The sequence below is a fragment of the Amblyraja radiata genome, chromosome 29 (genome assembly GCF_010909765.2).
Source record: "Amblyraja radiata isolate CabotCenter1 chromosome 29, sAmbRad1.1.pri, whole genome shotgun sequence".
NCBI classification, from domain to species: domain Eukaryota; kingdom Metazoa; phylum Chordata; class Chondrichthyes; order Rajiformes; family Rajidae; genus Amblyraja; species Amblyraja radiata.
This window is the reverse complement of record NC_045984.1, coordinates 30139198-30151433: the sequence shown is the minus strand read 5'-3', so window position 1 is coordinate 30151433 and position 12236 is coordinate 30139198.

Here is a 12236-nt window from a genome sequence, read left to right as displayed (position 1 = left end):
CCGCTGAGTTACTCCAGCATTTTGTTTCTATCTTCGGTGTAAGCCAGCATCTGCAGTTCCTTCCTACACAGTTCTCCAGAGAACTGCTGCCTGACAATAATAGACAATAGGTACAGGAGTAGGCCATTCGGCCCTTCGAGCCAGCACCGTCTTTCACTGTGATCATGTTTGATCATCCACAATCAGTACCCAGTTCCTGCCTTCTCCCCATTTCCCCTGACTCCGCTATCTTTAAGAAATCTATCTAACTCTCTCTTGAAAGCATCCAGCGAATTGGCCTCCACCGCCCTCTGAAGCAGAGAATTCCACAGACTCACCACTCTCTGGGTGGAAAAGTTTTTCCTCATCTCCGTTCTAAATGGCCTACCCCTTATTCTTAAACGTTGGCCCCTGGTTCTGGACTCACCCAACATCGGGAACATGTTTCCTGCCTCTAGCGTGTCCAAGCCCTTAATAATCTTATATGTTTCAATAAGATCCCATCTCATCCTTCTAAACTCCAGTGTATACAAGCCCAGTCGCTCCATTCTTTCTACATATGACAGTCCCGCCATCCCGGGAATTAACCTGGTGAATCTACGCTGCACTCCCTCAATAGCAAGGATGTCCTTCCTCAAATTTGGAGACCAAAACTGCACACAATACTCCAGGTGTGGTCCGCTGAGTTGCTCCACCACTTTGTAGGTAGACAAAAATGCTGGAGAAACTCAGCGGGTGCAGCAGCATCTATGGAGCGAAGGAAATAGGTAACGTTTCGGGCCGAAACCCTTCTTCAGACTTTGTGCAAACAATTGGTCCACTCTGCCACCTAGTGGCCCTCGGCTGCCATTCTTAACGAGAGCATTTGTAATTTAAAAATCCCTGGCATGTCTGCCATCAGACTTGTGGGTGAACCAGGGGAAGTAGCAGAGTTGTGCAGGAAGGAACAGCAGATGCTGGTTTAAACCGAAGATAAACACAAAGAGCTGGAGTAATAGACAATAGACAATAGACAATAGGTGCAGGAGTCGGCCATTCGGCCCTTCAAGCCAGCATCGCCATTCAATGTGATCATGGCTGATCATCCCCAATCAGTACCCCGTTCCTGCCTTCTCCCCATATCCCCTGACTCCACTATTTTTAAGAGCCCTATCTAGCTCTCTCTTGAAAGTGTCCAGAGAACCTGCCTCCACCGCCCTCTGAGCCCACAGACTCACCACTCTCTGTGAGAAAAAGTGTTTCCTCATCTCCGTTCTAAATGGCTTACCCCTTATTCTTAAACTGTGTGGCCCCAGGTTCTGGACTCCCCCAACATCGGGAACATTTTTCCTGCCTCTAGTGTGTCCAAGCCCTTAACGATCTTATATGTTTCAAACTCAGCGGGACAGGCAGCATCTCTGGAGAGAAGGAATGGGTGACGTTTCGGGTCGAGGCCCTTCTTCAGGGTGGCATAGGTTGTCAGCGCCAGGCTTTGGGAGCACGGGACATGCCGTTACTTGGCGGAATTGGCAGAGGGTGCGATGCCACGGGTGGGATGCACAGTGGGTTATGGAAGGCCGCTGGAGTTGCAGGGGTGGAGATTAAGGTCTGGCTTTCCCTCTCATTCTTTCTCCATCTGTCTCACCAATTCCTCACAGCCCTTTAGCTCGCCGCCTTCCCCGAAGCAAAGAAACTGTTCCATTTAAAGGTGTCAGTGTAATCCTGGTCATGCATAATGCAGGTCCAACTCAAATCACTCAATCAACCTCGTGAGTTAGATTCTTATCAGCTGTACAAGCGTAGACTGAAGACAGACACAAATGCTGGAGTAGCTCAGCAACACAGGCAGCATCTCTGGAGAGAAGGAATGGGTGACACAGAAACATAGAAAATAGGTGCAGGAGTAGGCCATTCGGCCCTTCAAGCCAGCATCGCCATTCAATATGATCATGGCAGATCATTCAAAATCAATACCCCGTTCCTGCTTTCTCTCCATATCCCTTGATTCTGTTAGCCCTGAGCTATATCTAACTCTCTCTTGAAAACATCCAGTGAATTGGCCTCTGCTGCCTTCTGTGGCAGAGATTTCCACAGATTCACAACTCTCTGGGTGGAAAAGTTCTGGACTCCCCCAACATCGGGAACATTTTTCCTGCAACTAGTCTGTCCAATCCCTTAAAAAATGTATATGTTTCTATAAGATCCCCTTCTAGATTCCAGTGAACACAAGCCCAGTCGATCCATTCTTTCAGCATATGACAGTCCCGCAATCCTGGGAATTAACCTTGTGAACCTGCGCTGCACTCCCTCAATAGCAAGAATGTCCTTCCTCAAATTAGGAGACCAAAACTGCACACAAAACTGCACCCGTTTATGGATCGAGGCCCTTTCTCAGATCTGTGCGGTTTATCCCCATGTGGATACAAGGAACTGCAGATGCTGGTTTACAAAAAAGAAAGGCACAAGGTGCTGGAGTAACTCAGCGGGTCAGACAGCGTCTCTGGAGAACATGGATAGGTGACGTTTCAGTTCAGGACCAATCTTCCTTGTAATCTTGTGATCATGAGGAGATGCTGCTGTCTTCATGTTTTCATCCCCTGCTGTGCGTTTGATCAAAGTCAGGTTTTGGGAGGGGTTGTCATCTTCTCCTCAGGGCATGAAACATTTTTAAGGCTTACAACTTCTGAAAGAGCTTTGATATCGGAAAGGTAACTGGCGTGTGTGTCTACATGGAGCAGTGCAATAATATCCAGACAAACTGTTTACATTATATTAAAGGATATATATCAGCAGTGTAAACAGGATGAGAGTGCCTTCATTTCTTTGACCTCGTGCATCGACTCTAGTTTTACAAACTAATCTAACATCAAATATGTTTAAGAAAGAACTGCAGATGCTGGAAGAATCGAAGGTAGACAAAAATCCTGGAGAAACTCAACGGATGAGGCAGCGTTTATGGGGAGAAGGAATAGGTGACCTTTCGGGTCGAGACCCTTCTTGAGACCGATGTTGGGGAGGGGGCGGGGAAAAGGAAAGGAAGAGGCGGAGACAGTGGGCTGGGAATGGGAGGGGAAGGAGGGAGAAAGCAAGGACTACCTGAAATTGGAGAGGTCAGTGTTCATACCGCTGGGGTGTAAACTACTCAAGTGAAATATGTGGTGCTGCTCCTCCAATTTGTGGTGGGACTCACTCTGGCCATGGAGGAGGCCCAGGACAGAAAGGTCAGATTTGGAATGGGAGGGGGAGTTGAAGTGCTGGGCCACCGGGAGATCAGGTTGGTTATTGCGGACCGAGCGGAGGTGTTGGGCGAAGCGATCGCTGAGCCTGCGCTTGGTCTCACCGATGTAGAGCCGATGACACCTGGAACAGCGGATGCAATAGGTGAGATTGGAGGAGGTGCAGGTGAACCTCTGCCTCACCTGGAAAGACTGCTTGGGTCCTTGGATGGAGTCGAGGGGGGAGGTAAAGCGACAAGTGTAGCATTTCCTGCGGTTGCAAGGGAAAGTGCCCGGGGAGGGGGTGGTTTGGGTGGGAAGGGACGAATTGGCCAGGGAGTTATGGAGGGAATTGCTCCCTGGTCCCGACCCGAAACGTCACCTATTCCTCCTCTCCATAGATGCTGCCTCACTCGCTGAGTTTCTCCAGTATTTTTGTCTACCTAACATCAAATATGTGTAGGAAGGAACTGCAGATGCTGGTTTAAACCGAATATAGACACAAAATGCTGGAGTAACTCAGCGGGTTCAGGCAGCATTTCTGGAGAGAAAGAATGGGTGACGTTTCGGGTCGAGACCCCTCTTCAGTCTCGACCCGAAACATCACCCATTCCTAACATCAATTATAATGTCTCCTTTTATTTATTCAAAATATGAAAATTTAATGAACAAACAAAGACATATTTATTTAAATATATTCAACTTTATTTAAGGTTTGGTTAAGAAACACAACACAGCAACCATTTCCCACAAGGGCACATTCATCAACCAGGTAAAAACGACTTACATCCACAGAGTTGTACGTTCACCGTACAGGTTCACAGGCACATCATTCTCACGCGGTCATCCAATGGTACAGATCGAGGACCTTCTGATTACACAATATCAGAAATTTTGCAAACTACAATGCAACACCACATTAACTGGTGGGATCTTTAATCCGGGAACAATCTGCAATTGCTACCACGGAAAGTGCTGGAGTAATTCAGCATGTGCTCAGATAGACACTAAATGCTGGAGTAACTCAGCGGGACAGGCAGCGTCGCTGGAGAGAAGGAATGGGTGACGTTTCGGGTCGAGACCCTTCTTCAGACAGGGGGGGAGAGAGAGGGAGACACAGGGATAAGGAAGTGTAAGGTGTGAAAACGAGACATCAAAGAGGATCCAGGAAAATCATTGCAAGCTAGGCGAAGGTGACAACGGAGCATACAGAGATAAAATGTAATCAAGGTAGAAGGGGAAGGGAGAACAGGGAAGGGGGAGGGGATGGAGAGAGAGGGAAAGCAAGGGCTAATTGAAGTTGGAGAAGTCAATGTTCATACCGCTGGGGTGTAAGTTGCCCGAGCGAAATACGAGGTGCTGTTCCTCCAATTTGCGCTGGGCCTCACTCTGACAATGGAGGAGGCCCAGGACAGAACCGGCAGCGTGGGAATGGGAGGGGGAGTTGAAGTGTCTAGCAGCCGGTAATGCTTGCAATACCTGATTTGTGTGACTGTGATTTGACAGAGGTGACCATCGTGGCATGAGGACCTGCTTATTTCATTGTGCATTAAGACATGCCAACTCTTTATGTCCAAACCCACTTCATACCACCCACGCTCCACGTTATTTCGGTCTTGGTTGCCATGTGAACACTTCTAGAAATGTGCCTACGTTCCAAGTAACAATGACAACAAGAAAATGCTCGCCATGTGTCTGGTAAATAATGCTCTGGTATCTGTGGGGGACTGACTATGTATCATCCTGTGATTCTAACATTGACACCGCAATACGTCTGTCATTTATCATATGATGCTTCTATTCTAGCAATTTAAAATCACAAATAGAATCACTGACAATAATTTAACTAATGCTACTCATTGCAGGTTGCAAGATGGCATCACTGCCTCGAATAAATCAGCAAAATTTGTTTCAGAATAAGATCTGGGTGCTTGCAACTTGCTGGGGGCGTGTGCTGTACCTGCCCGCAGGTGGACCTCTAGGCGTAATGTCTACGGGCCGAGACAGACCTTGTGTCCAAGGTGAGACAGGGGTGCAATGCCAAGTACCCTGGTTCGATCCTGACTACGGGTGCTGTCTGTACGGAGTTTGCACGTTCTCCCCGTGACCTGCGTGGGTTTTCTCCAGGATCTCCGGTTTCCTCCCGCACTCCAAAGGCGTACAGGTTTGAATACTAATTGGTTTGGTATCATTGTAAATTGTCCCCCGGGTGTGTAGGATAGCGTTCGATCCTGACTACAAGGTTTATCTGGGTGCTTCCCTTTCCTCCCGTACTCCAATGACATACAGACATACAAATTGTCCCTAGTGTGTAGGATGGCGCTAGTGTACGGGGGTGATCGCTGGTCGGCGCGGACGCGGTGGGCCGAAGGCACCGTTTCCACAATATATCGCTAACGTCTGTCTGGGCCAAGAATGATCTGTGGATGGCCACTATATTTTCTGATTCTGCCCCTTATCCTGAATTACCCTCTTTAGACTTCCAGATATAATTGATGGAGTTTAGAAAGGATGAGGGGAAGTCTCATTGAAACATATAAGATTGTTAAGGGCTTGGACACACTAGAGGCAGGAAACATATTCCCGATGTTGGGGGAGTCCAGAACCACAGTTGAAGAATAAGGAGTAAGCCATTTAGAACGGAGACGAGGAAACACGTTTTCTCACAGAGAGTGGTGAGTCTGTGGAATTCTCTGCCTCAGAGGGCGGTGGAGGCAGGTTCTCTGGATACTTTCAACAGAGAGCTAGATAGGGCTCTTAAGAATAGCGGAGTCAGGGGATATGGGGAGAACGCAGGAACGGGGTACTGATTGGGGATGATCAGCCATGATCACATTGAATGGCGGTGCTGCCTGCCTCGAAGGGCCAAATGGCCTGCTCCTGCACCTATTGTCTACAATTGATTAATGTGTAATGATTGTAATCTGAATCTGTTAATATTGAGACAGCTAGCCGCAGCTTCCAGAGAGGATGCAACACACCTATAGGTGGCACGTTGATGACACAAGCTTTGATGACGTTACTGGTGAGATGAGCAATTCTCATTGCAGGCAGATCATGTCTGTTTAACTTCATGTTTAGCATCATGTCCAGCACAAACATTGTGGGCCGAAGGGCCCATTCCTGTGCAGTACTGTACTATCCTCTATCTGTTCTTGTTGATGTACTGTTGAATATTCAAGATGTATTCAAGAGAGAGTTAGATATAGCTCTTAGGGCTAACGGAATCAAGGGACATGGGGAGAAAGCAGGAACTGGGTACTAATTCTGGATGATCAGGGGCCACAGTTTAAGAATAAGGGGTCGGCCATTAAGAATGGAGATGAGGAATAACATTTTAACCCAGAAGCTTGTGAATCTGTGGAATTCCCTGCCTTTTATCCAAGCCTTCACTATTCGGTAAGTTTCAATGAAGTCCCCCCTCATTCATCTAAACTCCAGTGAGTACAGGCCCAGAGCCGTCAAACGCTCATCACCTACTCGTTCCTGGAATCATTCTTGTAAACCTCCTCTGGACCCTCTCCGGGGCCACCAGGGCCAGCACATCCTTCCTCAGATATGGTGCCCAAAATTGATCACCATATTCCAAATGCAGCCTGGCCAGCACCTTATAGAGATTCAGCATTATTTGTTTAGTTTAGAGATACAGCGCGGAAACAGGCCCTTCGGCCCACCGGGCCCGCGCCGACCAGCGATCCCCGCACATTAACGCTATCCTACACCCACTAGGGACAATTTTCACATTTTCCAAGCCAATTAACCTACAAACCTGTACGACTTTGGAATGTGGGAGGAAACCGAAGATCTCGGAGAAAGCCCACGCAGGTCACGGGGAGAACGTACAATCACCGTACGGACAGCGCCCGTGGTCGGGATCGAACCCGGGTCTCCGGCGCTGCATTCGCTGTAAGGCAGCAACTCTACCGCTGCGCCACCGTGATCGCCCTGTTACTTCCCTGTTTTTGTATACAAGTCCTGTCAAAATAAATGGTGGCATTTGTTAGATAGGGGCCGAAGGCAGGCAGGTGGGACCCGAGTAGATGGGTCATAGAAACATAGAAAATAGGTGCAGGAGTAGGCCATTCGGCCCTTCGAGCCTGCACCGCCATTCAATATGATCATGACTGATCATCCAACTCAGTATCCCGTACCTGCCTTCTCTCCATACCCCCTGATCCCTTTAGCCACATCTAACTCCCTCTTAAATATAGCCAATGAACTGGCCTCAACTACCTTCCGTGGAAGAGAGTTCCAGAGATTCACCACTCTCTGTGTGAAAAATGTTTTTCTCATCTCGGTCCTAAAGGATTTCCCCTCTATCCTTAAGCTGTGACCCCTTGTCCTGGACTTCCCCAACATCGGGAACAATCTTCCTGCATCTAGCCTGTCCAACCCCTTAAGAATTTTGTAAGTTTCTATAAGACCCCCCCTCAATCTCCTAAATTCTAGCGAGTACAAGCCGAGTCTATCCAGTGTAGGTCAGTGTGGGCAGATTGACCAAAGGGCCCGGTTACACACTATGCGACTCTATGACTGAATTATCCAGAGCTCGGCTCGCACTCCCGCTGTCATCGGCATTGCATCTGATCTCTGAAGAATGGATTTTCCCCTTGGGGCTGGGAGGCCGGATACTCTCCTGTCTGCTCTCAATTATCCTAACTATGTGGACAATTTCCCTCTTCAGACGCATCTAATGCTTATTGATTACAACGCAACTCAATTGCTTCAGTACAAACTGTGATCAATAAATTCATATCAAGGAATCCAATTGCCCAGAAGCAGACACTAATGTACAGTAACGGCCCAGTACAGCAGTACTCTTAATAAGTCTGTTTAATCTAAGAATGTATTTGAAATCTTGTCATTTGCTAATGGGTGCAAGACATGTTCGAGGGTAGAGTGGAACAACTCAACACCATGCAGTTTGTTCATCTAATTCCCAGCCCTCAAGTCCAACCTAGAGTATCATCCAATCTTAGCAATACGACTCTAACATTGCCAAATTGTCTCACTTTCAGATTCGTTTAGTTTAGAGACACAGCATGGAAACAGGCCCTTTGGCCCGCAAAGTCCATGCTGACCAGCGACCACCTGCACACTAGTTCTATCCTACAGGCTAAGGGCAATTAACCTACATACCTGTACATCTTTACCATATCTGTGTCGAGCTCTGGCCCGTAACTTGGTCTGATGAACCCCACAGGAAGTTTCTTGATGAAATTAATGTACATGTCATGAAGGAGGATGTGTTACAAGACCTAAAACAGTGATAGTTGGATGTTGTTAGCGGTCAGTATTGAAGACTCCTACGAAATGATCTTACAAGCAACAGGAGCAGAGTTAGGCCATTCGGCCCATCAAACCTACTCCGCCATTCAATCATGGCTGATCTATCTCTCCCTCCTGACCTCATTCTCCCACCTTCTCCCCAATGGCACCCCTAATTTGAGGACGAACATTCTTGCTATTGAGGGAGTGCAGCGTAGGTTTACAAGGTTAATTCCCGGGATGGTGGGACTGTCATATGCTGAGAGAATGGAGCGGCTGGGCTTGTACACTCTGTGGAGTTTAGAAGGATGAGAGGATATCTCATTGAAACATATAAGATTGTTAAGGGTTTGGACACGCTATAGGCAGGAAACATGTTCCCGATGTTGGGGGAGTCCAGAACCAGGGGCCACAGTTTAAGAATAAGGGGTAAGCCATTTAGAACGGAGACGAGGAAACACTTTTTCTCATAGAGAGTTGTGAGTCTGTGGAATTCTCTGCCTCAGAGGGCGGTGGAGGCCGGTTCTCTGGATACTTTCAAGAGAGAGTAAAAATAGAGTCAGGGGATATGGGGAGAAGGCAGGAACGGGGTACTGATTGGGAATGAAGGGCCGAATGGCCTACTCCTGCACCTATTGTCTATTGTCAATTGTCTAACTCAGTGGGTCAGGCAGCATCTCTGGAGAGAAGGAATGGGTGACGTTTGGGGTCGAGACCCTCTTTCAGACTGATGTCAGGGGTGGGGCAAGGGTGTTGGGTTAAATTTGCACAGTTCATGTATTGGATAAATTTATTACTTGAATAAAGTCTATTTTTAATTTTTTTTAAATTTTAATTAGCCTAGCTTCACCTCCCAGCAGAGCGAGATGTCCAACGGGGAATGTTTCACGACTGGCCCGCTCCAGGCCTCACGACTATCTGCAACTACCTTTCCGGATTCTATCTCACGACTGTTCTCTCAAACACGATGCATGGATTCCATACGTAGCCTAATATCTGACAAGCGAGACCTCCGAGACAGCAAAAATAGTAATGACCTGCTCTGGAGTTTTGACCTGTGGGAAAATATCAACATTTCCACGTTGCAAGAACCAGTAAGTCAATATTTCACTTCTTGGCAATTTACGATGCACTTATTATGTTCCTAACGCATTCTCCAGGGTTCGCTCTGAGGACGTTATGATACAGTACATTTTTTTCTCCCTGTGACAAGAGTAACAATAACATCTTTATCCTTGTCTGGCCTGGTTTATTTACTATGGCCAGCTCCATAGACTACAAACACTCTCTTTCATTCTCTTTCCTTCAGGCAAATTACTTGCCTGTTAATCCAGCATTTCAGGAAACCTCATTTGTTCCATTGTGCGGACTCACAGTTCAGTCCACACACCGTATTCATCTCTCGCTACTGTGAGTATCGCAATTTTTTTGCGGGATCACGCTGGGCGTTCAGCATTCCGATCCAAACTCCGCGTCAAAATTACGTTGACGTGCAGGAAGGAACTGCAGATGCTGGCTGACACTGAAGAGAGACACAAAATGCCGGAGTAACTCAGCGGGTCAGGCAGCATCTCTGCAGATGCTGGAGGGTCTCAACCCGAAACGTCGCCTATTCCTTTTCTCCAGAGATTCTGCCTGACCCCAGGGCCGTCTTATCGCATGGGAACGCTGGGCAGTTGCGAGCCGCTAGGCAGGACCCTAGTGAGCCGCGGCCTCACCCCGACAGCGGGCCCGTCTCACCCACGTCGGAACCGGGAGATGGACGCCAACAAGCCCGGACACTGCTCATCATGAAGATCAAGAACCGTACAGGAGGTGGAGGGGGTCAGCGACAGTGGGGACCACGTGGGTTTTCTCGAGGTGCTCCGGTTTCCTCCCACACTCCAAAGACATGCAGGCTTGTAGGTTAATTGTCTTCTGTACATTGTCCCCAGTGTTCAGGATGGAGCTTGTGGTTGGTGCAGACTCGATCGGGAGATGGAAGGGCCTGTTTCCATGCTGTAAACGTGAGCTAAACCAAACTAAATCTGGGTAGATACAGTGTTTAAGAAGGAACTGCAGATGCTGGAAAATCGAAGTCAGACAAAAGTGCTGGAGAAACCCAGCGGGTGCAGCAGCATCTATGGAGCGAAGGAAATAGGCAACGTTTTGGGGCTGAAGAAGGGTTTCGACCCGAATCGTTGCCTATTTCCTTCGCTCCATAGATGCTGCCTCACTTGTTGAGTTTCTCCAGCATTTCTGTCGACCTGGGTAGATACAGAATGCTGCAGGAAGTCAGCGGGACAGGCAGCATCCCTGGAGAGAAGGAATGGGTGACGTTTCGGGTCAAGACCCTTCTTCAGACTGAGAAGTGGGAAACTAGAGATATGAAAAGGAACAGAACACATCAAAGCTGGCACCGATGAGCCCACAAGATCATCCTCCACATTGTAAATATCCACAGACGTCGGAGGCAATGAAAGCCACAGATTCACCACACTTGACTAAAGAATTTCCTCCTCATCTCTTTCATAGAAACATAGAAACACAGACAATAGGTGCAGGAGTAGGCCATTCGGCCCTTCGAGCCTGCACCGCCATTCAATATGATCATGGCTGATCATCCAACTCAGTATCCTGTACCTTCCTTCTCTCCATACCCCCTGATCCCTTTAGTCACAAGGGCCACATCTAACTCCCTCTTAAATATAGCCAATGAACTGGCCTCAACTGCCTTCTGTGGCAGAGAATTCCACAGATTCACCACTCTCTGTGTACAAAATGATTTTCTCATCTCGGTCCTAAAAGACTTCCCTCTTATCCTTAAACTGTGACCCCTAGTTCTGGACTTCCCCAACATCGGGAACAATCTTCCTGCATCTAGCCTGTCCAACCCCTTAAGAATTTTGTAAGTTTCTATAAGATCCCCCCTCAATCTTCTGAATTCCAGCGTATACAAGCCGAGTCTATCCAGTCTTTCTTCATATGAAAGTCCTGTCATCCCAGGAATCAGTTTGGTGAACCTTCTCTGTACTCCCTCTATGGCAAGAATGTCTTTCCTCAGATTAGGTGACCAAAACTGTACGCAATACTCCACTTACCTTGAGATTTAATTTCAACCAACAGACAAGAACCCTTATTCATCTGCTGCCTTGTGAGATAATTGGGCCCATCTGGTGCGCCACACATCACCCACACATCGGAGATCACTTTGGGACCAATTAGTACCCGACTAATGTCGCGTGCAAAAAGCCCGCACCAAGAAATACATTTTACAGCCACTGAGCACTCGTTTTCTTTGGTTAAACATTCCCTTCAAATCTCTCCAAGGCAAGTCATATTTAGCCCCTAGTGTTCACAAGCTAACAAGTTATAGGACTAGAATTAGGCCATTCGGCCCATCGAGTCTCCTCCGCCATTCAATCCTGGCTGATCCCTGCCTCCTAATCCCCATTTCCTGCCTTCTCCCCATAACCCTTGACACCCGTTCTAATCAAGAATTTGTCTATCTCTGCCTTAAAAATATCCACTGACTTGGCCTCCGCAGCCCTCAGTGGCAATGTGAGTTCCACAGATTAACTACCCTCTGACTATAGTGATTTATTTTAGTCCTCCTAGTGAAAGATCCCGGGTGTGGGACTTGTTTATATTTTTTAGTTTATTTTAATTTATCTTCCCCGAAGGCCGGGTTCTAGATGAACATATCGGACTACACACACGTCAGCTTTAAAGAGAGGTTATTTGCTTACTGTAACTTTCTGCAGGTCTCGCAGGCTTTGTTTGAATGAGTGACCTGTGTGATTTATTCCATTCTAC